The following is a 26332-nucleotide window of genomic DNA, read 5'->3' as shown; positions in this document are numbered from 1 at the left end:
CCTTAGTTTGGTTGCCCACCTATACTTCCTGCTTGGCTACTGGCCAATCAGCATTTTATTAAACCAATTGAAGTGACAAATCTTTACAGTGTACAAGAGGACTATTCTACAGCATGTCATTAAGAGTTAAGAGTCATTTATCACAACCTTTTTTTTTTTTTTTTTTTAGGCCAGAAGTATTTGATTTCACCCTAAGTCTCTGGGATATCTGGTTCTTGGTTACCCAATCAGTTTGGGGTGTGGGCTCCAACTTGTGGAGTAAGCCTTAAGTCAAATCAAATAGCAGTTGGTTACTCGCACAAACCTTGTACTGTCATTGCCCTAACATATCCTAGACACAGGACAGCATTGTAGATCAAAGGCTTTGTGGCCGGTTGGTGTTTATTTTTTTTCCTTTGGTAGTGTGTAGAGTACCTTCCTGTACCAAAGATGCTAGAACATAAGAGGAAGGCTCTATGTAAGCACTAGCTTAACTTTGGAGAAGTCTATTTTGGCTCTGCCAAAAAGGAACTACTTTTTAAAGAACCTCTATGAAACGAAACACCTACATTAAAAGAATGGACCCTCCTACTAAGGCTTTGAGAAGAAGGCCCATTTGGTGAACCATTTGGACTACTGTATTGCTATTGGTATTAGAAACAAGAAAAGATGACAAATTCCTAGATATAATGGCCTGTCTATTGCATTGCTTGTGTGTCCTGCCACAGAATAATCTAATGATAACCATTTGTCTTAGTTAGGGTTTCTGTTCCTGGGAAAAGACATCATGACTACAGTAACTCTTATAAAGGAAAAGCATTTAGATAAGATGGTAACTTACAGTTTCAAAGAGCTTGGTGGCACGCAGGTACGCATGGTGCTGGAGAAGGAGCTGAGGGTCCTATATCTTATCTCACAGGCAACAGGAAGTAGTCTGAGACACTAGGTATGGCTTGAGCATATATGAGAACTCAAAGCCCACCTCCACAGTGACACACTTCCTCCAACAAGGCTACTCTAACAAAGCCACACTTCCTAATAGTACCATTCCTTTGGGAGCCACTTTCTTTCAAACAAGCACATCATTTAACCTGTAAATGTAAATGGATATCCTGAAGTATGGGGTCAAATTATGCTTACCATCCACATGAACTCCAGTTTATAGAAGTAACTTGAGAGAGTCAGATCCAGATGATGTTAATAGTAGCACTAGGCCTGGAAGGCTTTGAAAGCCCTGTTGTACACTCAGGTGTCTGTTTCTTGAAAAATAACTTCTATTCTATTGACTTTCATGTAGGATACTCAGTAATTTGAGGTTGGTGCTTTTTATCCAGGCTGTATAAATGCAATCAATTGTAAGTGGCAACATTATTGAATTGAAGTTTATCAAAATTGACAAAAGGCTAGAAACAACAGAGACCTCAGAGAAGATACAGATACTGGGCTAGGAATTTTAAAACTTGATCTTGTTAAAAAAAAAGATATTCCTTAGGAAAGAGTTCACCTTTTTAAAAAAAAAAAAGAAAGAAAGAAATGGAGCCTATAAAGGGAATGTTCATTCAGAGAGAGGAAAACTCTTTTGAAAGGAAACTGTGTGCTACAAGAATTGATAAAATCTAGTAAACTAGACATGATCATTACAAAATTAAAAAGAGGGCATGAGAATACATGCAGCAAGTTTATTAGCAATGTTAATACATATTGCATCTGAAGTAGCTGGGGGAAAATGGACAACACTTCTTAGCACAAAGGTTAAGAGGTTAATCATCTGTAAAAGTTTGATATAAAATCTTGGTCATAAAAGTAAAGTGGATTTATCACCCAAGAGACTGTGTCCATGTTCCCCAAATTAAGTGAGTATTCCAGGTATATCATTTATTTAGAGTTGGAAAAATGCTAAACAACAATCATAAGTTGCTGGTGGAAAGCACGTAAGCCTTATTGAAAAATGATGGCTATTGAAGCCTCCTTTGGCTTTCTGATTGTGAAAAACTAAAATTTGGTTGTATTCTCAAAATATGTAGGATTCTACTTGTTTACAAATCTGGCCTCCTTTTCTCAGCCCAGGTTATTAATAATATTCAGTAAAAAAGAAAAGATAGTAGTTCTAGAAAAGAATTCTAAATGGTGCTAGTCTTGATTATTCTGACTGTAGGGATAAAGTCATATATATATGAATCACTTGTAAATGTTGTTTCATATACAGAAGACAGAAAAAGAGAACAAATCAATCCCTGATGGTGGTGGCCACAGGCATTAGTATGCTCCAGGAGTTTTTTTATTAATGGCTCTGATAACTATTTCTTTCTCCTAACACATCTTTCCTGATTGTTTGGTCTTATCTTGACCAAATACTAAAAATGCGACTTCTGGGCACCACAGGGCATAAAATATTTGGCTTCTGTGTGCACAAAATGGAATTCCTGACTGTTGGTGGGTCCTAAAGGCTTCCTCAGGGGAGGGATGGGGAAGGCACTGAGTCAACAGCACAGACACCAGGAGTTAGGTAAAAGGCAAACAGCAGACTCCTTTACTCAACAATGGGGAGAGCTTATATACCCTCCTCCCAGTACCCAGGCTGTAGACCAATCTGGTGACATTGTATGGTTGCCCTTCATTAGCTAGGCACAATCAGAACCTCTGACAGTGCCTGTTGCTAGGTCCTCAGGCAGACTCCAGGTTGGCTCATCTCTCAGCCTCATGGGCCTTAACTTAACTTCCTACAAATCCATCTTTTTTTATTTATTACGTGGGTGCTCAGTGGGAGCCAGAGTTCTTTGCTCAGGTCTTGTTGACCCTGCCTCAGGAGGGTTTAGCAACTGGGCTGTGCCTGTTTTAGGTCAGCCTGCCAAAAAAGCTCTTATCTATCATTGACCACCAACCCTCAAAGAGCATTTATTCCTGGCAAGGTGCCAGGGTGAGGGGACTAGGCAGTAGCCTTTTGAATTTCAGATAATTAGGCATGCATAACCTCCTGTGGAGGACTGAGAGAAGGATGCCTTAGAGCCATTAACACCTGAAGAATCTCCTCAGGTGCTGCCCTCTGTTGTCAAATATGCTGTAGGAAACATTTAAAGAGAATAATGATTAAATCAGACAAGGGCAGAGGTGATGACCTTTGATTCTTCATTATTTAAAAAGGTTTGGTATAATATAAAAAGGCTATTTGATCCCTCCTGGATGCTCACATATGCCTTAATTGGTGGGGTAATATTGTTAATCCCGACCTAACACAGGCACAATCCAGTTGCTGAGCGCTCCTGAGATAGGGTCAAAAAGTCCTGAGCAAAGAACTCTGGCTCACACTGAACACCCATGTAATAAATTAAAAAGGGTGGATATGTAGGAAGATAAGGCCTATGAGGCTGAGAGATGAGCCAACCTGGAGTCTGCCTGAGGACCTAGCAACAGGTGCTGTCAGAGGTCCTGATTGTACCTAGCCAATGAGGGATGACCAGGAAATGTCACCAGATCTGGACACAGCCTGGGTACTGGGAGGAGGGTATATAGGTTCTCCCCATTGCTGAATAAATGAGTCTTCTGTTTGCCTTTTGCCTGACTCCCAGTGTCTGTGCTGTTGACTCCACACCTTCTTACCCCCTCCCTGAGGGAGCTGTTAAGACCCAGCAACACATGACCAACAGGAAGAACAGCAAAGAATAGTTGGAGAAAGAGATAACCCTGACAGAATGTGGGAGTAGGGAAGTGTTTACTCACTTGTCAGAGGAGTTGTGACTAATTGGTTACTATTGTGAAGTTTATTGAAAAAGCTATGATTATGTTGAAGACCTGGAAAACTGACTGAGTGAAGCTTAAAGGCATTAGTGAGATGGAATGCTATAGATTGAGAATGAAGATTGTTCTGGGCTGTCTTTAATCCCCCTATTAGCCATTTGTCACCAACCTTTGTATCTGACTTGACATTTTTGTGATTATTAGGTTAAGTTTTAGAGACATATTAACTTTCACCATTCAAAAAGCTAAGAATGTCATCAGTTAATATGTAAAGCTCATAGCAGAAATTTATCCACTCTGCTATAATCTGATGTAAACCTGATGTCCCTACCAATATATTTAATAAGTGAATTGATTTCTGACTTGTTTGTTTTATGATTATAAAAGTTCATAAAATCTACTCCACTATGCAACATATCACTCTGGGCTACCTGTGACTGCATTCTTAGGTCACATCTTAGTTAAAGTTGCTATTGTTATGAAGAGACACCATGTCCATATCCACTCTCATAGAGGAAAACATTTAATTGGGTGGCTTACAGTTTGGAGGTCCGATCCATTATCATCACTGTCGAACATGGCAGCGTTCAGGGAAACATGGTCCCAGAGAGGTAGCTGAGAGTGGAGCAGGAGCTATATCTTGGTCCCATAGGCAACAGGAAGTGGTCTGAGATACTGAGGGTGGCTTGAGCATATATGAGACTTCAAAACCTGCCTCCACAGTGACACATTTCCTCCAATAAGACCACACCTAATTTAACAAGTCTAAACTTCCAATGGGGGCCAATTACATTCAACTACAACAGGCCATAACTCATACTAAGTTTAGAATAACTATTACTCCATTTGGAGCAAAAGCTATGTTTTTGCACCAAAACAAACCTGCACCACCATTCCCAGTATGCTGTGTTTTAAAATAAAAATACCTGAAATGTTTTACAATAAGGAGCATTTCCAAATTTATAAAATGAAAGCTTGTATACATATTCAAGTACACCATCCAGTTCATTGCTTTATTCTGCAATGAGCACTCATGTAGCTTTTGAATAACTAATGCTACTTGTTGTTGCTCTGGCTTTTACAACTCTCAGCAAATTAGATGACTAGAACATCACTTAATAAATACTCCAGTTCCACAATGGCAAGTGTCTTGTATTCTAAGCTACTTCAGAGAATATCTTGAAAAGCTGGAGTGGGGGAGAGAGACTAATCTTCATTTTAAGTCTTACTTAAAGAATAGTGTACTAAATATTTACCTCAAGATATTATGTTTCTAGCAATTGGTTTTAAAGGTGCAAGCAATTACCCTCCAGCAAGCCTGATTCTACTCGAACTCAGCTTTACAGAGTTCATTTTTTACATTCCAAATATCTCATTTTCATTTCAAGTTGACCCAATCTACCTCCCAACAGCAACCTGCTGTTACACCTCCAAGTGATAGAATTTGATTAGGGACCCATTCAGAAGCTGTCATTATCATTCAGGATTAGCTCAGAGGTTTTTACAATGGAGTGAAAAAAAATGTTTCAACACTCTCCTGTCATTCTCCATTTTCTTGATTCTAACAATTGTAGAGAATGGCATTTCTCAATTTAATCAGGAAAGAGAGACTATGGGACTAGAGGCATATTAAGAGTCACATAAGGAAATTCAGAGCAAAGTAAGTGGGTAGCAGTAGTTAGCATGTATTAGACAGCAAACAGGTGCCAAAGATCTACAGATACATTTATAGAATACATCATTTAAAAATCTTATGAAGTTCCATTTTTGTCTACATTTTAATGCAAGATCAAAGTTGAATCTCACAAAACCACTGAAGTATTAGGTGGCCAATACAAGATTCAAGCTCAGAGAAAGCACTGAATGAATGATACATTCAAAACTGAGGGGAAGGGTCTGTGGTAGCATTAGACACAGGGTGCAAATCTTGAATATAGTGTTGAATACATGTAAGCATAAACTGAGAATTAAAGCCACACAGTTCGTACAGTACTCTCTCTCGCTCTGTGGTTCCTTTTAAAAACTGGATCTGTAAGGATGGTAAATTAAAGGATTCAAGATATAGATAAGAAGCAAGGATCAATGGACTGGAAACAGGGTCTTCACTTACACAATGCAAAATTAGGAAGACATTCATTAGTGTGAAAAGGAGCCATCGCTTATTGGTGATTATTATGAAAGCTCTATGGACAACTAGTATTTATGCTCTGAGGGTGATAAGTGGGCTTTCCTGACAGATAATAAATAGTTATACACATCAAGATTTCATGGAAATGGGTCACCTTGATACCCTGGGTTTTGAAGGAAAAGCTGGCTTCCTCCTCTTTACCTTTAGGCTGTGTTCATTGTTAATATACTGAATTACAATTGCTTGTGGTTTCAAGTGAATCATTCAAACCTCAAAGATTTATGCTCTTATCTATTCTTTGCTGTACAACAGCATGATAATATCAGCACTAATATACGACCAAAAAGTTGATGTCAATAATCAACAGTCTTACAGGATGCTAATGTGGCAAGAAACTTTCTGTGGAAGATTTTTGTATAGACTAATAAATATATAGTTGAAAATATATTTGCAATGGTCATTTTTGCATCAGTTTAACTAGACTATGGTAATCTTCTTGGTCAAACAGTCAAGATGACACTGTGAAGATCTTTATGACAACAGCTGTAATAGGTCACCTTTGAGTGAAACATATTATACTTTGTACTATGAATATCCATCATCTAATCACTTACAGACTTTAAAAGCAAACGCAAGTGATTCTTAAAGAAAAATTAATCTTATTTACACACTGCCTGAATTTTTAGCAACTAGATTTAAGACCGCATGAATGGGAACTTTGGTATCCAGGATGCAGCGTGCTCTTGGGATTTTAGTATTATCATCACTCACAATCTCTTCACACATATATGACATAGAAAATGTGTATGTGTGTGTGTGTAGGTAGATGGATAGATAGAATGGTTATAGGTTGGTTGATTGATAGATAAAAGAATGCCTATAGTTATTACCCTTCATATTTTTAATTTTTGTAGAAATTTTTAACCCATGGGACTCTAAAATGTTAACATATTGTCCTTGTTTTAAATGCTCAACTTCTGACATTTATTTCTTTCAGTGTTTAGTGATTGTTAGAAATGCATCTCATACAAAAGAAAGCAAATAAGTAAATATGGATCAAAATGAAACATTAATTATTCATCTATGAAGTAATAAAAAATGAAATTCGTAAAAATCTATTAAATAGTAAATACTTTATCAATTAAGAAGACAGAAGTTTGAAGATTTAGTTACGTACTCAAATATAAGATGTAAATGATAAATAAGCTTTCATTTGGGCAAGTAAAATATTCAATAAAATTTGAAACAAAAGCAATTTCCAATTTTTATTGAATAATATACCACTTCTCCCTGGAAGTTGTTATTACTAGTGTCTCAGATTCACCAGCAAGCGTTTCTTCCCTCAAATATTTGCATCAACTCAATCAACTTTACTTTCAGCTCAATTTTTCTTTGAGTTGGCATATGAAAGGAAAACATTATTCTATTTGGTTTAAACAAGAATTGATCCCCCTCTCTTCAATTCTCTGGAAAGGAGACCTGAAATGAGCTTCTATCTGTGTTCATATTATCCATTCATTAACTCATTCATTCATTCATTCAAAAACTTAATATTAAGCCTATCTACATAAAGTGAATCAAGAGGGCTTTGAGCACCAACATCTGGATCAAAAGTCCTAAGCCTTGATACCTACCTGAAAAAGGTGCTTATTGCCTTTTTGAGGAGAGCAGGCATAACAGAGATCAGTAAAAAGGAAATTGAATTTAGCTAAATGTCATGATACCTGGAAGCAATAACAATTGCTAAAGTATTTCAGAGAAAGAATTAGAGTATAGTGAATGCTCAAATTAATGTTTGGTATAGCAAATAGAAACTTCTGATACCTATAAAGTCACCTGGTGGGGTCTAAGGGTTGATTTTGTTGCTACCTGTCTCGTAAGCTCACAGTGAGATAATGCTGTTTTAATTATGAACAATGACTTGGGGCATTGTCTTAGTGTTCTATTGCTACAAAGAGACATCATGATCATGGTACCTCTTATAAAGGAAAGCACTTAACTGGAACTTGCTTACACTTTTAGAGAGCTAGTCCATTATCATCATGGTGGTGAGCATGGAGGCATGTGGGCAAACATGGTGCTGGAGAAGTAGCTGAGAGTTCTACATCTGTAACTACAGGCAGCAGGAAGAGAGATCTGGACTTGAAATAGGTTTTATGAAATGTCAAAGTCCATCTCCAGTGACACACTTCCTCCAACAAGGTCATACCTACTAATCCTTTCAAATAGTGGCACTCCCTGGTGACCAAATAGTGATACTTCCTAGTGACCAAGTATCAAATATATAAGCCTATGAGGATCACTCTCATTCATACCACCAAATTCTACTCCTTGGCCTCCATAGGTTTGTAACCACATAATAATGCAAAATGCATTTAGTCTAATTTCAAAAGCCCCATAGTCTATCACAGTCTCAACATTGTTTAAAAGTCCAAAGTTCAAAGTCTTCTGAGACTCAAGGCAATCTCTTAACTGTAATCCCTGTAAAAATCAAAATAAAAAATAGCAGATCATATACTTCTGGCATACAATGGCACAGAAGATACATTTTTTCCATTCCATAAAGGAGAAAAGGAAGCCCAGTGAAGAGGCACTGGTCCAAAGCAAGACTGAAAAATATCAGGGCAAACTCTAACTTTTGCATCTCCATGTCTGATGTCAAAATGCTCTTCAGCTCCAACTCCTCTCAGCTTTGTTGACTGCAATGCACTTCTCTCTTTTGGAGTGGTTCCACACCCTGTTAGCAGCTCTCCTTGGTAGGTATCTCATGACTCTCACATCTCCAACATTTTGAGGTCTCCAACACAATCCAGGCTTTACCTTCACAGCTTCAAGTAATGGCTTCTCTGGGCCTCCATGCTGGGGTACCCCTAACACACTCCTGACCTCAGCAGCTTTCCTTAGCCGCAGAAAGAGCTTCCATAACCCATTTTCTGTATCCTTGGCTCTCTATTCAGAACCACACGGCTGAATCTGCCCAGTTCTTCTGCTTCCTGGGACTGGAAATTGAGCCCCTTGTATAAACACATTTTCAGTAGCTTTCTACTTTCAATGATTTCCTTTACCACTTATGCTTTTCTTTAATTCCTTTACACAAGTTAGAAGCTTATCTGAGTGGGGTCTTGCCCTGAGTTCACCACTCCCTTTATTCCATTTAGCATCAAGCTTTTTTTTTTTAAATTTTAAGTCCTTGAGCACTGAATTTAGTACCATTACACTTCCTGGTGCTCCTTTCCCCCTTAAACTGTACATTTTGTACTTTTCCTTGCTCAGCTTGCTCCTTTTCATTATAGGTCTGCCTAAGAGTGACCACTAATAACTATACCACAGAGTCAATACGAGGCTGTCTTGAAATCTCCTCTGCCAATCGTATTAATCTAAACTCTTCCATTTAGCCTTAGGCTGATTTTTTTTTTTTTTTTTTTTTTGGACAAAAGCAGAAAGCAGCCACAATCTTTGCTAAAATATCTTAACACTGGTCTCTAGGCCACTTACTAATGCTCTTCTCTTCTGAAACCTGTTGAGGCAGGCCTCTACATTCCACAGAGACCTCAGCACCACTGTCTTCCAGGCTCCTAGTAGGAAGTCCCACTTAAAGCATCCAACCAGTTTTCTAGTCCAATGTCCCAGTCTTCCCTATTCCTCTAAACAAAGGCATGATCAGGCTTATCACAGCAATACTCACCTCCCTGATACCAACTTCTGTCTTAGGGTTTCTACTGCAGTGAAGAGACACCATGACCATGGCAACTCTTATAAAGGAAAACATATAACTGGGACTTACTTCCAGTTTCAGAAATTTAGTCCATTGTAATCATGGTGGGAGTATGGCAGCATGCACGCAGATATGGCATTGGAAAATTAATTGAATGCTCCACATCCATATCCATGGGAAGCCGAAAGATAGACTATGGTGTAGCACAAAATCTTAAAAGGTCTTATTAATAAAAACAAACCTGGAGCCAGGTATTGGGGTGAACACTGAAAGATCAGACAGACAGAACAGGCCACAGCTAACCTTACCTTGCCAACTTCTCAGCTGATCCTGTTTCCTCAAACTGGAAGCCTCTGTATCCTCATCCAAATGGATCTCAGCTGAACTGCTGCTAGAAGCCTAAAAGCTTAACAAGGCTCTAGTTCCTGGTCCTCATGCCTTATATACCTTTCTGTTTCCTACCATCACTTCCTGGGATTAAAGGCATGTGTCACCATGTCTGGCTGTTTCTAGTGTGGCTTTGAACTCATAGAGATCCAGACGGATCTCTGCCTTTGGAATGCTAGGATTAAAGGTGTGTGTGCCACCATTTTCTGGCCTCTATGTCTGTCTAGTGGCTATTCTGTTTTCTGACACCAGATAAGTTTATTAAGGTGCACAATATATTGGAGGACACAATATCACCACACTATGAGCATGGATGGGCTTTTTGAAACCCAAAGTGACATACTTCCTTCAACAAGGCCACACCTACTAATCCTTTCAAATAGTGCTACTCCTTGGTGACAATGTATTTAAATCTATGAGTCTATGAGGGCCATTCTCATTCAAACTGCCACAGGCATTAACATCAGACAAGGTTACCACATGGCTATGATGGATCAAGATGAAAAAAAGACCATAAATGTAAGCATATCTGAACACAAACAAAATTTGTCTAAGCTCCAATATAAGTAAAGAACCCTCTATCCTTGCCTGTTAGTGAATCTGCTTTCCCTCTTCTTTTCTTTGAAGTTTCCTTATTGAAGAAGCTGCATTTGTTCTTGGGGTTTCCCATTCTAGCTATTCTGTAAAGAGTAATGACTGTTGCCACATCAGCTACAGACCTAGCTTGGATCAAAAGCCCTCCTCTTAGATGAATTTATTTAAGTCTACTTCAATACCATAAGTCTTTTCCAAAACCTTTACTGAGAGAGTCCATGGTTTCCCTCATTGGTGTAATAATTATCCCACATTGTTAGTTAAAATAATTTATTTAATCCTCAAATCTACAAGTATGTTATTGGAGGGTCTTTGTGGGGAAGAAATCACAAGTGGTAGCCCAAAGTAGATGTTAAGCTTCAGAAAGGCATGGAATTATGAGAATGAACTTTACAAATCTTCTATATGTGTCTAAAAGGTGTCTAAAGAGTGGCAGGGTGTATAATCAACACTTTAGAAAAAAATGAGTTATATACTATAGCTAGAAGTTTTCCTGTGTCCCACCTGGTCCATGGTCAGGACAAATCTCTCTCACTCGCCAGTCCTGTAGCCGCTTGGACCCAAGTAAACACACAGAGGCTTATATTAATTTTAACTACTCGGCTATTAGCTCAGGTTAACTATTGACTAGCTCTTACACTTAAATTAACCCATAATTCTTATTTATGTTTTGTCATGTGGCTTGGTACCTTTCTTCAGTTCTGCCCTCACATCTTGCTTCCTCTGTGTCTGGCTGGCAACTTCTCACTCTTCTCAGAATTCTCTTCTCAGCTTGTCCCGCCTATACTTCCTGCCTGGCCACTGGCCAATCAGCATTATAAGGAAACAAATGACAGAAAGAGCATAAAAAGACAAAAACATTGTGAAAATACAGTCATGTAAAAAGAAACTGTCCAAATAAATGACAAACATGTTTTTTCCTGTCTACAACCTTTGAGTCTCTCACCTTCAAATGCATATCATTCTACCTCAGTATTTGTGACTAAATATACATATGTTACTCTCAGTTTATGACTGGTTAATCATTCATCAGCTCAGGTTTGTGTTTATCAGATATTTATTGTCTACTGTGTACTAGGTAGTCTTGTGGGCATAGGTACAAAGTCATGACTGTAAAGCATGTCCTGCTCCAAAATTACTTCCTCACTCCTACCACCACCACACTCCGTACTAAGTTCTGAATCATTACTAACTTCAGAACTGGCTTTTCTGCCTCAAATATCTGTTTCTCTCCTCAATTTTTACATATTGACTTTTTTTTTTTTTTTTTTTTTGAGACAGGGTTTCTCTGTGTAGCTTTGCACCTTTCCTGGAACTCACTTGGTAGCCCAGGTTAGCCTCGAACTCACAGAGATCTGCCTGGCTCTGCCTCCCTAGTGCTGGGATTAAAGGCGTGAGCCACCACCGCCCGGCGATTTTTACATATTGACTTTTATGCTTCAACTTTACTGAGATTTTTTAATCAGTTCTAAGATTTTTGGTGGCATCTTTGGGATTTTGTCCATATAACACCCTGTCATCATCTGTAAGAAGAAGTTAATCACTTTCTATCCTTCCACCTCAAATGCCTTTTAATTCATTCTTTCATTTGTAATTCCTATGGTTAGGTATTTCTGTACTAGGTCAAGAGTATACTTTCAAGACTAAGTGAAGAGTGAGCATCCTTGCCACATCCTTGATCTTAATGAAAAATCTTTCAGCTTCTCACAACTGAAGATGACAGGTATACAACTGTTCTAATAAAAAGAGAAAATTTCCCACTTACATTTAATTTTTTAGTTTTTATCACGAAAAAATATTGAATTTTGTCAAATTCTTTTTCTGCTTCAGTTGAAATGATCGTAATTTTTATCATTCATTCTGTTAATGTGGTAAGTAATATTAACTGATTTTCCTGCATTGAGTCATAATTATATCCCAGAGAATAGTCCTTCTAGGTTATGGTGAGTGATATTTCAGTCTGTTCTTGAATCAATTCATTGGTATTTCTATTAAAGTTACTGCATCTATGTTTCTAAGGCACAAGAACAATAGTCTGATACTTTCTTCGCCAGTAGCATCTTGTTGGGTATTTATATGAGTCCAATGCTGGCACTGTAAACTGCATTTGAAATATTTTCCTGCATGTATATTTTGTAAAGATGGGTTTAAGAAAATTGGTATCAATTTATCTTAAAATATGTGGTAGAATCCACCCATGAATTCATTTGATTGTACAAATTTTATAGAGTAAATACTATGGTCTGAATAGCTGTATACCTTCATTGATCCCAAAATTAATTCGTTGAAATCATAATCCCCAAGGTAATGGGACCAGGTTAGTCATGTGTGAGATTATTAATTTATAAGGTCAGAGACATCATAAAGGAGATTATCTCCTTATTAAAGAGAGCACACAGAGCTAGAAAACTCTCCTAAGCAAACACAAAGAGGAAACATTGACATCTATGAATCAGTATTGGTACTCACTAGATTCAAAAACTCCCAATGGCCTGATCTTAAATTTTCAGCCTCCCAAACTGTAAGGTGTAAATATTTATTGTTGATAAGTCACTTGTCTCATATTTTGTGATAGCACCAAAATTAGAAGAAAATAAGGAATTTTGATTATTGACCAAATCTTTTCACATATTACTGATCAATTAAGATTTTCTGTTCCTTCATGACTCATTCTTACTAGGTTGTCTGCTTTTAGTAATGTATCAAAATCATATCCAATTCATTGGTGTTTTTCATATCTTATAAATACTTGCAATTTTTCTTTGTCTTTTTTAATTGAAAACAAATTCTTTCATACAATATATTCTAATTATGGTTTCCCCTCCTCAAGTTCATCTTAGATCCTCCTCATTTTCTGACCCACCAAATCAATACCATTTTCTCCCTAGGAAAGAGCATAATTTGTTGAAGACTTTCCTGGTGATAATTTACTCAGTCCCATGTGCACAATAAAGCATACATAAATCTCCTTGAGGAACAAAGTAAGCTAAATAAAGATCAGACATCATGACTACATCAAAACTCTCTGTAAAGTAGTATAACATTCCCCATAAAGGTGGTTTATAGATTGACTGAGACAAACAAGATCATGATACGATATGGTTCTGAGGTAGGATTCAGTGTAGTCTAGGCCACACTAATAGCACAAAGGTTACCAGGCTATTAACCATGTCTGCTCTTAACATTCTGGGTAGATAACAGCATTTTAAAAAATAGTAAAAGAAAACAAAAACAAATAAACCAAATATGACATTACAAACAAAAGAACAGAAAAACAAACAACCAAATAAAAAGCACAAGAAACACATATGGACGTAGAGATAAATACATTGACACACACCGAATTCCCCAAAACACAAATTCAGAAAACATAATATATAAGCAAAAAACTTTAGGGTAAAAAACAAACAAACAAAGACTTCCCATACAAAGCATTATGAGATGACAACAACGAAATCTCCCAAATTGTGTTGGTCATCTCCTGTTGGGCAAGAGTGATTTGTACACACAGTGAGATTCTGTTGGAGGAAACTAATTTGTGAGAGGTCGTCAGTTGGGATAGCTTCTGGGTTAGGCACGGGAGCTTGTGTCCACTTCCACCGTCAGCACTGATCCTCATCAGGCCCAGATCTCGGGAGTCCCTGTGCATGCTATTATTGTCTCTGTGAGTTCATATGCGCATGAGTACTGCTGTGTTCAGAAGGCCTTGTTTCCTTGGAGTATGTAACCTCTGGCTCTTATAGTCTCTGTGCCTCCTCTTCCATAGGGTCCCTTGCCTATGAGGAAAGGGAATTGATAGAAACATCCCATTTAGGACCAAATGTTCATAGGTCTTTTGCTCTCCGAACATTGTCCAGTTAGAGGCCTCTGCAATTACTCCTATCCACTGCAGGAGGAAGCTTCTCTGATGATGACTGAACAAGACACTGATCTACAAGTATAGCAGAATATTGTTAGGAGTCATTTAGTTGCTACATACCTTTAGCACAGTGGTTCTCAACCTTCCCAATGCTGCTACCCTTTAATACAGTTAGTTCTTCATGTTATGGTGATCCCCAGCATAAAATTATTTTGTTGCTACTTCATAATTATAATTTTGCTACTGTTACAAATCATGATATAAATATCTGATATGCACGGGAAGTTTATCAGAACACCAGTATTTGGTACAGGAAGGTACACTGCATGTTGCCAGAAGAGAAAGGTAAACAGCAACCCAGCTAAACATCTTTTGATCTTCAATGGTGACCTGCCTGCAAGATGACCTAGTGCAATAGTGAGATGAAGCTTGTGGGAGTCACCAACCAGTAACTGCGTCCGGTAGCCAAGAACCAGAGGCAGACAGACCAGGAGAAAACATTTGCACTTCGTTGTGTTGGATGTAGTGCTCCTTTCGTTTGCAATTTCCTTTCTGAATCTTCTCTTTCTCTCTTATATTTTTGGTTGTGAGCCTAGCCTTTAATGGCTGAGCCATCTCTCCAGCCCTCTCTTTCTCTCTAGCTAAAAATTTGTCAGTTCTCCTATTTTCAAAAAAATTCAGTTCTTGGCTGGGTGGTGGTGGCGCACGCCTTTAATCCCAGCACTCGGGGGGCAGAGGCAGGCAGATCTTTGTGAGTTCAAGGCCAGCCTGGTCTCCAAAGCGAGTTCCAGGAAAGGCGCAAAGCTACACAGGGAAACCCTGTCTCGAAAAACCAAAAAAAAAAAACAAAACAAAAAAAAAAAAAAACCAAACCAAAACCCAAAAAACAAAAACAAAAACAAAACAAAACAAAACAAAAACCCTCTGTTCTAAATGGGATATTCATCAAAGCCCTGTCCTCAAAACTCGGGGATCTATTTGGAAGAGGGAGTGGAAAGACTGTAAAAGCCACAGGTGATGGATGACTCCAAGGAAACACTGTCTTCCAAACACGCAGGACTGCTGCACACATGGACTCACAGAGACTGTGGCGGCATGCACAGGGCCTGAACAGGTTCAAGCCAGAAGGGGTTCCAGCACTGAGATGGGAAAGTGGTCTTGAGCTTCAAATCCTAAAGGAGAAATTACTTGCAGTTGTTACTCACTGGCAAAGTGAAGCTAAGTTTGCTACAGTGGAATATCATTGGATACATTAACCACACCTCAGGGCAGGCCCTATGCCCAGGAGTAGCTGGACAATATCAAATGAACTCAATGGTATTTTTTTGTAGACTTTTTGTCCCCTGTTGCTCTGTTTGGGCATTCTCTTTTTTGTCTTATTGGTGCTTTGTTTATCTACTTTGATTTCCATTTTGTGTTTGTGTATTTTTAGGTTTTTGATTGTTTTGTTTTTTGTTTGGGGCGATCATATAAGTAGGGTGAGTAGGGAACTGTGGAGGATCTGGGAGGAATTAGGGAAAGGGAAATAGTTATATTTTATGAATTTTTTAAATAAAAAAATTAAAAAAGACTGAGCTCACTCATGTTGATATTTTACTTTGTTTCTAGGCTCCATTTCCTCTGTATCTAATGTGATTTCTTTTTCTTAAGACTATAGTTTTCAACATTTTATTTTGAATATGACTTTAAAAATAATATCTCTAGTTTTCTTTATATTGAATGAAATGCCTTGGAGTTAAGGAGAACTTTTAGAAATTTTGATATATCCTTCCTACTGTTTTTGGTTGTTATTGTTGTTGTTGTTCTTGAGTTTTTTTAATAGATTCTTCTTTCATACAATATATCCTGACCACAGTTATCCCTCCCTCCATTCTGCCCTCTTTCTCCCACTTCCTTTCTCCCCCAGATCTACCCCATTCCAATTTCCCTTCAGGAAAGGAGCAGGCCTCTAAGAGACAAGGACCAAACACAACAAATTAAGATACAGCAAGACAAGGCAAAAGCCCTTGTATTGCCACTGGACAAGGCAACCCAATAGGAGGAAAAAGTCCCAAGAGCAGGCAAAAGAGTCAGAGACACATGTTCCGGTACTGTTAGCAGTCCCACAAAAATGCCAGGCTAACATCCATAACATATCTGCAGAGGACCTGGTATAGATCCATGTAGGCCCCATGCTTGCTGTTCAGTCTCAGGGATCTCTGCTTAGTTGATTCAGTGGGCCATGTTCTCCTGGTGTCCTCCATTCCCTTTGACTCCTACGATCTTTCCAATCACTCTTCCACAGGGTTCTCCAATCTCCAAGGAAAAGGACCCGATGGAGAACTCTCCAATTTAGACTCCCCACATAATGTCTGACTGTGGGTCTCTGCATCTGTTCCCATCTGCTCCCAGAGGAAGCCTCTCTGATGATGACTGAACAAGGCACCAAGCTATGAGTATAGCAGAGCCATTGTGATTTTATTATTTATTTCCTTCTTCTTGTTCTGCTTTCTCCATGAGATTTAAGGCTAGTTATCAATTTGAGATCTTTCTTCTTTTCTTTAGAGTCAGTATTTATCACAGTAAATTTCCCTTTTAAAATAGCTTTTGCTGCATCCCAAAACTCACCCGAGTAGTTATCAAACATGATGCTACTGGGAATTGACAGATAACAATATATAGTTCCTCTTCCACCATTTTGCTTGTATTACTTCTTTCGGTGTTTATGACACCATATTCCCCAGGGTTTTCTTCGACCTCTGTGGATAAACTTTCTTGGTTTCTTCTGTAAATGGATTTCCTTAGCCCCTCTCTTTTCTTTAATCATCTCTCCATGGGTGCTGTCAGCCATGCTACAACTTTGATGTATCTACTAAAGAAGAATCACCTGTTTACTCCTAGAGAGACTTGGTTCTGAATGTATGCAACTAATTTCTTGACATCTATATAGACATCTCGAAAGCACAATGAACCAAAACTAGCTAAAAACTTAGGTTTTTTTTTTTTTTCTTTCTGGTCCCCAAACCTAATCCTCCTCTAATGCCTCTGGAAACAGTGATGGAATCACCATCTGTGCTGTACTTGCAGAGGAGCAGCCACCTTGTGATTTTTAGAAACAGGAGGCAGATATAAGATTTAGACCTCAAGAGGATTATTCTTGCTTCAGTTGGGAGAAAGAACAGATTGCCTAGTGGGAGAGGTTGACCTTGAGTTGCACTAGTATGTCCTGCTCCAGATACTACAGAGAATTCGTACTTGATTTTCTATCTGCCCACAGTATTTGAACATTTCTATTTATAATAGTCACCAGTCAGTCTCAGTCTTCGGCTCATTCTTCAGTTTCTTAAGGATGACCTCTTTCAACTTTGCTGAGTCAAAGGCGGTTATGGTTATATTTCTCATGGTTAGTTGTGTAAATTTTCTTGACATATCTACTATCAAAACAGAAGTCTACATTCTCACAAAAGGAATTATGTCTGCTTTTTCTCAAAGTTGTATAGTATCTAGCAACATGCAAAAGATTCTTCATAAATATTTGTTGAAAAGTTAAATATCAGCAAATGAGTTTGTGAAAAGACAGAAGGCACATTAAAACTTCAAAGCATGCTATATGAGTCAGTACAAATTTATGTAATGTTTTTCCTATTTATAACAACTTACCAAGCAGGAAATCAGATTCCGGATCAAATAAAGATTCAATATGCTTTCATTTTTGTAGGTTGTTTACATGGTGCAGACATTTCTTGATAACTGTAGTACATGATATAGCATATTTTCAAAATCAAAGTAAGTGTATTATTTATTATTTTGAGAAAATACTATCAACTTCTCTTCAAAATATATCCCAAATTCTATTTCTCCCTTCTTCTGTGTCACTGTTTCCATCCAGGCCACTGTTACCTCTTGCTTTGAATGTTAGTTGGACTTTCCTGGTTGCACTTTTGTTCCCCTGAAGTCCAGATCAAACTGAGCAGCTAGAATCGACTGTTAGGATATATATCAGCAATAAGTGCTCCTTCTCTCAACAGCCAGCTGCAAATAACAAATCACTCGCAGTATAAATTAGCAGCAAAATTGATTATGCTTACGACTTTGGGGTTCAAGAACCTGTGAAGATACAGTGAGAAGTCATCAATACTCCCCCCATGACCCTCGCTCAGGTTGGATCGTTTGACTGAACAGATGTAGCTGAGTCAGCCCTATGAGAGACTGATCTGCTGTTTTTGTTTCTCCCAGTGATACCTGATATAGACGGATTGTCTAAGATGGCTTCCTCACATAGGTTTGTCAGCTACAGTAGAATGAATGGAACACATAGCATTGTGTAAACAGTCTCTATTTCTACACACACACTGCTCTCCAAATTATTTTCTTGAGTTCCCTAGAAACATGGTTCCTGGAGTAGACATGATTCTTACATGGCGACAGGTAGGGTTCAAGCTATCTGGGCAGAAGCTGCATGACTTTTTCTGATCTTTTCTTATTCAAGAGCATCACTTCTGTACATTATACTAGAGAAACAAGCCACCAGAGAGACATGCCACCATGGCCATCCTGGAATCAAGGGACGGGAGATTACAATTCATCTTTCAATGGAATACAAATATATTTTTGGCATTTTTTACTTGGTGCTTCTCAGATGACTCAGAATCATTACTTCATGCACATGTCTATTGGCATGCTGTCACCTTTTGGAATGTCATGACACCTTTAACATCCCCATTCCCTTACTCCTCTAATTTTTCTGCGTTGAATTTATTTATCTGATGTATTTGCTTTTGTATACATTTTATATCTCACTCCTTATAAATTAAGATCATGAGCTGATTTTTTTCTTTTTACTGTGTTATTCTTTAACCTAGAATAGTGCTTCACACCAACTAGACGCTTACTGAATACTTACTTCATAAAATAATTCAATAACTCCTAAACCCTTCAACAAAGTTGATAAAAAAAAAAATCCCTGCCTCTAGAAAGCATTCCTGAGGTATCTTTAGGTCATTACACACTTGTTGTAGCTGAGACTCTCAAGAGTTGAAGATAAAACTGCATCTCTCAGGAGGCCAACAAGAGCTGACTCAATTTCAGAATTGGTTCTGAATAGAGAAATATATGTCTTGATTCTTTACTTAGCTCATTCAAGGGACGTAAGAGGCCTAGTTTTATAAAACAAGAGATGCAAACTAATTAAGACAGATGTAAAAGATTAAAATCCAAAATATTTTCAATGTGTCCCTTGTAGAAGGGACAGATTATGCATGATGTCACCATAAAAGTGCCTTCATATGACAGGAAAGTCGTTTGTGACATGAGCCACATTTACAGAGGCACATTACAAGAAGCCAGTTGGGGGACAGCTTCTACACTGAAAAATGTTCTTCAGAATATGATTCCAAAAAATAATTAGTGCGTTGATTTTTATAATGATTTATAAGCATGACTTATCTTACTGGCTATTGTTATTGCCTTTTGTATAACCACTTGCGTAGACTAGAAATTATTTTGTATGAGTTTAGTAGCAAAGAAGTTTGATTAACTTTCATTTATTATTTACTTCTTTCTAAGTGTTTCCTGTATTATAAAATCATCTCCAAGAGAGTTATTGGGCAATAATTATTTGAGTCTTATATGTAACCCTGTATTAATATTGGAAAGGTAATATTATATTCTATCCAGCTGGATAAAAATATTTTACCATTAATCTGGATGAAATATTTAGCTCACATTGGAACTGACCAGTAAGAAAATTGTTTATATAAATTTTTTTGTCTCTTTTCTAAAGAAAGATACCAAATTGATTATCTGTGTACTGTGTTATATTGCACTGGAAAGAGAAGTGTGCCAAAAAATATACAGGCTATTAAACTCTAGGGTTACTCACAATAAATGGTTTCAAATGCTGCTAATATTAAGAGAATAGATATGTCCAAGATATCATACCAAGATTGGGGTAGAATCTAAAAGTTTTCACCACAAACCAGTGTCTCATGAAGTGTAGTCATTGTATCACCTGCTTCAGGAACATACTATATGTTCATTCACACCCTATCTCAGACAAAGTGAGATCAAAATCTCTGGGGGGAATCTCTCATGCACTTGCATTATGGACAAATATCCTTTTATAGACACTTCATACATGGTGATACAGTGCAAACTAATTCAGTTATGTAGTGTGAGCCAATGTAGCAGTAATGTAAAGTTATGTTCAAGAAAGAAGAGAAACAAAAATTGCCATTAATTCCCACATCATTTTCCATTTTCTTATGAAATCTTGGACTCTGTGACTGTGATATGGTCTAACAAAAGAGGAAGCAGGAGTCAGTGAGACAGGACATGAAGTCTTGGTCTATGGACTACCAATGTCTGGTAAGGCATCAAATAGCTCCTGGCTGTGGTTCTACAATATGAAGGACAATGTCACAGGGTTACATATCAAAAGCCTTGACTTTAGAGTCCCAAAGACTTTAATTAAAACCTGAATTTAGGCAGAGGCCGAACTCGGGATCTGACAAGATGGCCGGGCTGCCCCGCAGGATCATCAAGGAAACCCAGCGTTTGCTGGCTGAACCAGTTCCTGGCATTAAAGCAGAACCAGATGAAAGCAACCAGTTGAGAGAACCAGATGAGAGCAACGCCCGTTATTTCCATGTGGTCATTGCTGTCCCCCAGGGTTCCCCCTTTGAGGGAGGGACTTTTAAACTTGAACTATTCCTTTCAGAAGAATACCCAATGGCAGCACCTAAAGTACGTTTCATGACCAAAATTTATCATCCTAATGTAGACAAGTTGGGAAGACTATGTTTAGATATTTTGAAAGATAAGTGGTCCCCAGCCCTGCAGATCCGCACAGTTCTGCTATCAATCTAGGCTTTGTTAAGTGCTCCTAATCCAGATGATCCGTTAGCAAATGATGTAGCTGAGCAGTGGAAGACCAATGAAGCCCAAGCCATAGAAACAGCGAGAGCATGGACTAGGCTATATGCCATGAATAATATTTAAGTCGATCAGATCATCGAGTGTACATCACTTCTCCTGTTCTACCATGACTCTTCCTTTTTTTGTTTGCATTTAATGGACACAGTCTTAGAAACATTACAGAGTAAAAGCCAAGGCATCCTCATCTTTGGTGACTACATGCGCATTAGCAAATCTCTGTCTTGTCCTGATTCACTGTTGTAAAGCATGAGCAGAGGCTAGAAAGTATCATCTGGGTTGTTGTGAAACGCTGAAAGCAGTGACTCTGCTTGGGTTCGTTTCCCCATCATGGTTTAAGGACAAAGCACTGTGAATGAAGGTAATTGTCAGGGTTAGCTGCCAGGGGTACGGGTGTTTTTATTTTATTTTTTAGGGGGAAAGTAGTTTTATTTTAATTTTATGGTCTCATTCCCCCCCCTTATGGGATCTAATTGCAGTGGTTAAATGCAGCTAAGCAGGTTTTAGAATATGCTCTCTAGCCAAGTCTAACTTTAGACGCTGTAGATGTACAAGCTTGACTGTCTGAACCAAATGGGAACATTAAATAAACATCACAGCCCTCACTAATAACATTGTGACTTTGCTGTCGAGTGTAGATTCTCTGCCCCACGCCCCCAAGAAGAAAAAGCTCGTGACCATTTTGTATGGCTTGTCTGGAAACTTCTGTAAATTTTATGTTTTAGTAAAGTATTTTTTGTTATTCTCAAAAAAAAAAACCAAACCTGGATTTAGTGAGTTACAAAATGTTTTTTCACTTTTTAATCTATGTTTCATGTTGGAAACATATCAATATTTCTTAATAGTAACAGTATATCACTATTCCTGCTTATACAATTATCTTTTTCTCCTAAAGTTGACACCAAACCTTTCTGTGCTTTGAAAGTCTGTGATCTGATTCCCTTGCATTTTCTAATCTCATCTAAAACCTTTTCCACCTACTGCTAACTCAAACTGTTTTGTTTTTATTCTCCCCCCCCCCAAAAAAAAATTTGCCAACTTATTTCTTGCCTAGGAACCTTTACACATGCAATTTCATGAAGGAATCACTGTCCCTGAATCTGTGTATCATAGTGTCACCTAAACATTATTTTCTTAGACAAATATTTGCTGGTTACACTGCAGTTGTTATAACATCAAGACTTCTTAGGGTTTTCTTTTCGGTCCCCATAAAAACATTTGTTCAACTGTGTATTTTCTGCTCCTTGCTCTATTGCCAGTAACCTGCCCAGGTCCTCCTTGATTTCTTAGGGTCTTTTAGAGTTTTCTGGTTGCCCCACTCATCTTGTCACTCTGCCAGCCTATCTTCACATTACCACTAGAACCTACACCCTTGATTTTAGTGCTTCTTTGTCTGTATCTTTAGTAATACTGCATATTTGCCAGATAAATAAAAACTGGAAAGCATGTTATTAGTGTGTCTTAGGGGTTTTATTGCTGTGATGAGACGCCATGACCACAGCAACTCTTGCAAAGAAAGTATTTAATTGGGGTGTCTCGCTTACAGTTTCAGAGGTTCAGTCCATTATCATGATGGGAAGCATGGCAGTATGCAGGCAGATGTGGTGCTGGAGCTCAGAGTGCTACATTTTACAGGCATCAGGAAGGCTACAGACTCATTAGGTGGTATCCTAAGCATAGGAAACCTCACAGCCTGCCCTTAAAGTGACACACTTCCTCCAACAAGGCCAAACTCGCTCCACCAAAGCCACACCTCCTAATAGTGCCACTCCCTAAGAGATTAAGGGTGTCAATTATATTCAAGCTACCACATCCTGCAATCAAACTTTCCTAAACTACCCTTAGCACACGTCCTTACCACCCACCCATGTTTTTCTCTAGTCAGCATGGGCCCACTTCCTCCCTACCACAGTGCTCTTTCCTTTTTGTACTTTGTAATCTTACTTATTACTTTGTTTCTTCCTATAATTTTTGCCTTGCCTAAATCTAACAATCAAAGGTACATTTTTCCTTCTTGGCTCAAGTATTTTCCCTGTAGTCTTGCCAGATTCCTTCAGTTAAAAATTTATCTGCCCTCTCCCATTCACTTTCACTCTTTTCTACCATATAATGAATATGGGTAGTTCTTTCTACCATGTAATGAATATGGGTACTCCTTTCTACCATATAATGAATATGGGTACTCCTTTCTACCGTATAATGAATATGGGTACTCCTTTCTACCGTATAATGAATATGGGTACTCCTTTCTACCATATAATGAATATGGGTAGTTATAGGTACATTTAAATCTTCAGTTAGAGTACAAGTCAGTCTTAAAAGAACAAACAAACCTGCATTCTGCTTTGAATAATAGGCAGTACTAAATAAAGTGCCTTGTATGTGCATATTAATATATTAATCAACGTGTGCCATTTAAACTCTAGCAATTCTGTTCCATGTAATCACTTTCTTAATTTTTTTGAGCCCAATCTTATCACCTCACATTCTAGTTAGAGCTCAACTATGGTCCAGCCACCATGCCAGTTTGTAACAAAATTCAGAAGGACAAATGTATTGATTTGTGAGTAAATCAGTAATTTTTTTTAAATAAACTAAATAATACAGTTAGAGCCAATATTGCAAAAGTTATAAATCAGGGCCATGTGAACAAAGGACATTTTCCTGCTGATCCAAAGGTTATATTATTGGGATAGGATAGATTAGGTAATGAAAATACTGTGCTTTTGGTGTATCATTTATTTATTTATTTGCTTAACTAACGCTGACAATAAAATTGTACAGGTTCATGCTAGAGATGGAACATATGATGGGAAATTCAAATATAGTCTCGGTTCTCAGAAATCTACAGTGTAATTAGGCATAATCATATAACTGCATAATTAAGTCAAACAACCTCCCTTGTAAACATACAAGTATGGAAAGTTTTACAAGCTGAGCAGTGAGGAAATCCATTCACAGAGGTGAGCAGGGCTGGGGAGCTGGCTGATGGTAAAATATTCCGGTAATCCTAGTACTGAGAAAGCAGAGCCAGGGAATCCCCAGAGAAAGCTAAATTGCTTGAATAACCAGAAGCTGTGAGTTCTGGAGCCAGGAAGTTGTGAAGTGGAAAGCAGAGGATGAGAAAGTCTTCTTCACTAGAAGTGATAATGGGGGGGGGGGAGGTTATAGCATAGGTAGCAGAAGACATCATTGAATAAACTAACAAAAATAAGGAGAGATGTTTTCTGTCAGAAGAAAATGCGTAGTAAATCTCCACAAGAGAAGAGGACACTGAAGGAAACAAAAAGTCTAGATGGAACTGCAGAGGGAAGTGGGAGAGGCTGCTGTAATGTGGAGGGTTAGCCCTGCTAAGCACTGTGGCCTTTATCCTTTGAGAAAAAAGAGAGCTGGATAGTTTAGGTCTGAAGAGTTTGGATTAGATAACAACAACAACAAAAGACAAACCAATTTTCATTTCAGAAAAGGTATTTCAAGGTTCATTGTCAGATGTTTAATAATGGATCTGGTGCTGGCTCAAGACTCTCCATATCTGTTTCTATTGGTGCCAGAAAACATATTTACCCTCACAAGGTCTTTAAAATAGTGTCATGTATCTACTTGAACTAAAGTTGTGATCTCTAACCCTTACTTTCACAGTTATCTATGATTTGACACAAATATATATATGCCCACTCTTCATATCCAACTCAACTCTGCATTTCAGGTATACTTCTGGTGTCTCTCCAGCTCCCTTGGTGGCATGTAGCTTCTCACTGTATCACTAGCCATCCAAGCTCCATGTTTTTCTTAGGTGCTCTTATTTAGTCATGCTTCAGGTTTCTCTATTGTTTCTTGTAAGTAATGTACTAACAATAATGTATGACATCACATGATTCTACATGGTGTTATTTCATTCTTTCATTGGTATACTAGTTATCTCTCCAGCGTACATACCTTCTCAAAGATGAAAGATGGCTATAGACCATAGACTGCTAGCACACATCTGCTCAAAGAGTAAATAATCAAAACAGACTTTTTGAATGCTTACAGTCAACTACTAGCTCTAGAAGGTGATTGGGAAGGACTGGTGAGCAAAAATGAATGCATTTGTATGAAGTTAAAGCTATTTATGGCTAGCATGGATATTCACACAGACAGAACATATATTTAAGAGCAGAATCTAGAAACCCAAAAATGTGCATTTGAATAAGGAAATCTAACTTGCAAATTTTGTCTATAATTAAAATTTTTAAAATTTTGAAATTATTTCAATTTGCACGAAAGACCTCAGCATCTCTGACTACTCCAACTTGCTATTTGAGACTGAGATTATAAAATTAGATTTTACCTCAAACTTCCACTCTCTAATTTTATCACCAATTTGTGGACCTTGTCTGCAACAATTTATACACTCTAAACAATGGTTTTCTATTCTCCTCATCCTATCTGTATTCACTAAACGGTATTTTTTCCTTGGGAACTTGCTCCCTTCTCTCCTTTTCTTGTTCACTGTCAAGGAAAGAAGCCACAGTGGGAATCATTACTCTTAAAAATGTATAGTCTACTTTTCCATGAGTCATCCAGATATTATTCAAGTTTAGATTCGTAGAAACTCCGCAGGACTAAAATCCACACTCAGTCATTGTCAGATTTAATGCTCTCAGATGGCAAAGCAAAGTCTCATGGCTTGCTCTATGGGTGACAAGTATGCTGTGGTATCACAGGGGCTTCATCGGTGTTTAGGGATGATGGGTGGCATGTCAGCACTAGATTTGAAATGAAAATTGAATAGCAGAGTAGTATTTAGAATGAATATGTAAGCCAGGCGGTGGTGGCGCACGCCTTTAATCCCAGCACTCGAGAGGCAGAGCCAGGCGGATCTCTGTGAGTTCGAGGCCAGCCTGGGCTACCATGTGAGTTCCAGGAGAGGCGCAAAGCTACACAGAGAAACCCTGTCTCGAAAAACCAAAAAAAAAAAAAAAAAAAAGAATGAATATGTAACATTTCAGCGACTTTTCTCAGGTGTAGTGACTAGGAGAGG

The 26332-nt window shown here is 38.1% G+C and overlaps 1 pseudogene; it reads left to right on the top strand.

Annotated features, from left to right (window-relative positions):
• Nucleotides 1–20867: 20867 nt before the first annotated feature.
• Nucleotides 20868–21478, top strand: LOC131924448 (ubiquitin-conjugating enzyme E2 N-like; annotated as a pseudogene).
• Nucleotides 21479–26332: the final 4854 nt, after the last annotated feature.

Source organism: Peromyscus eremicus, chromosome 14 (assembly GCF_949786415.1).
Source record: "Peromyscus eremicus chromosome 14, PerEre_H2_v1, whole genome shotgun sequence".
Taxonomy (NCBI): Eukaryota; Metazoa; Chordata; class Mammalia; order Rodentia; family Cricetidae; genus Peromyscus; species Peromyscus eremicus.
The sequence above is the reverse complement of the archived record's forward strand: the minus strand, read 5'-3'. Positions and strand labels throughout refer to the sequence as shown.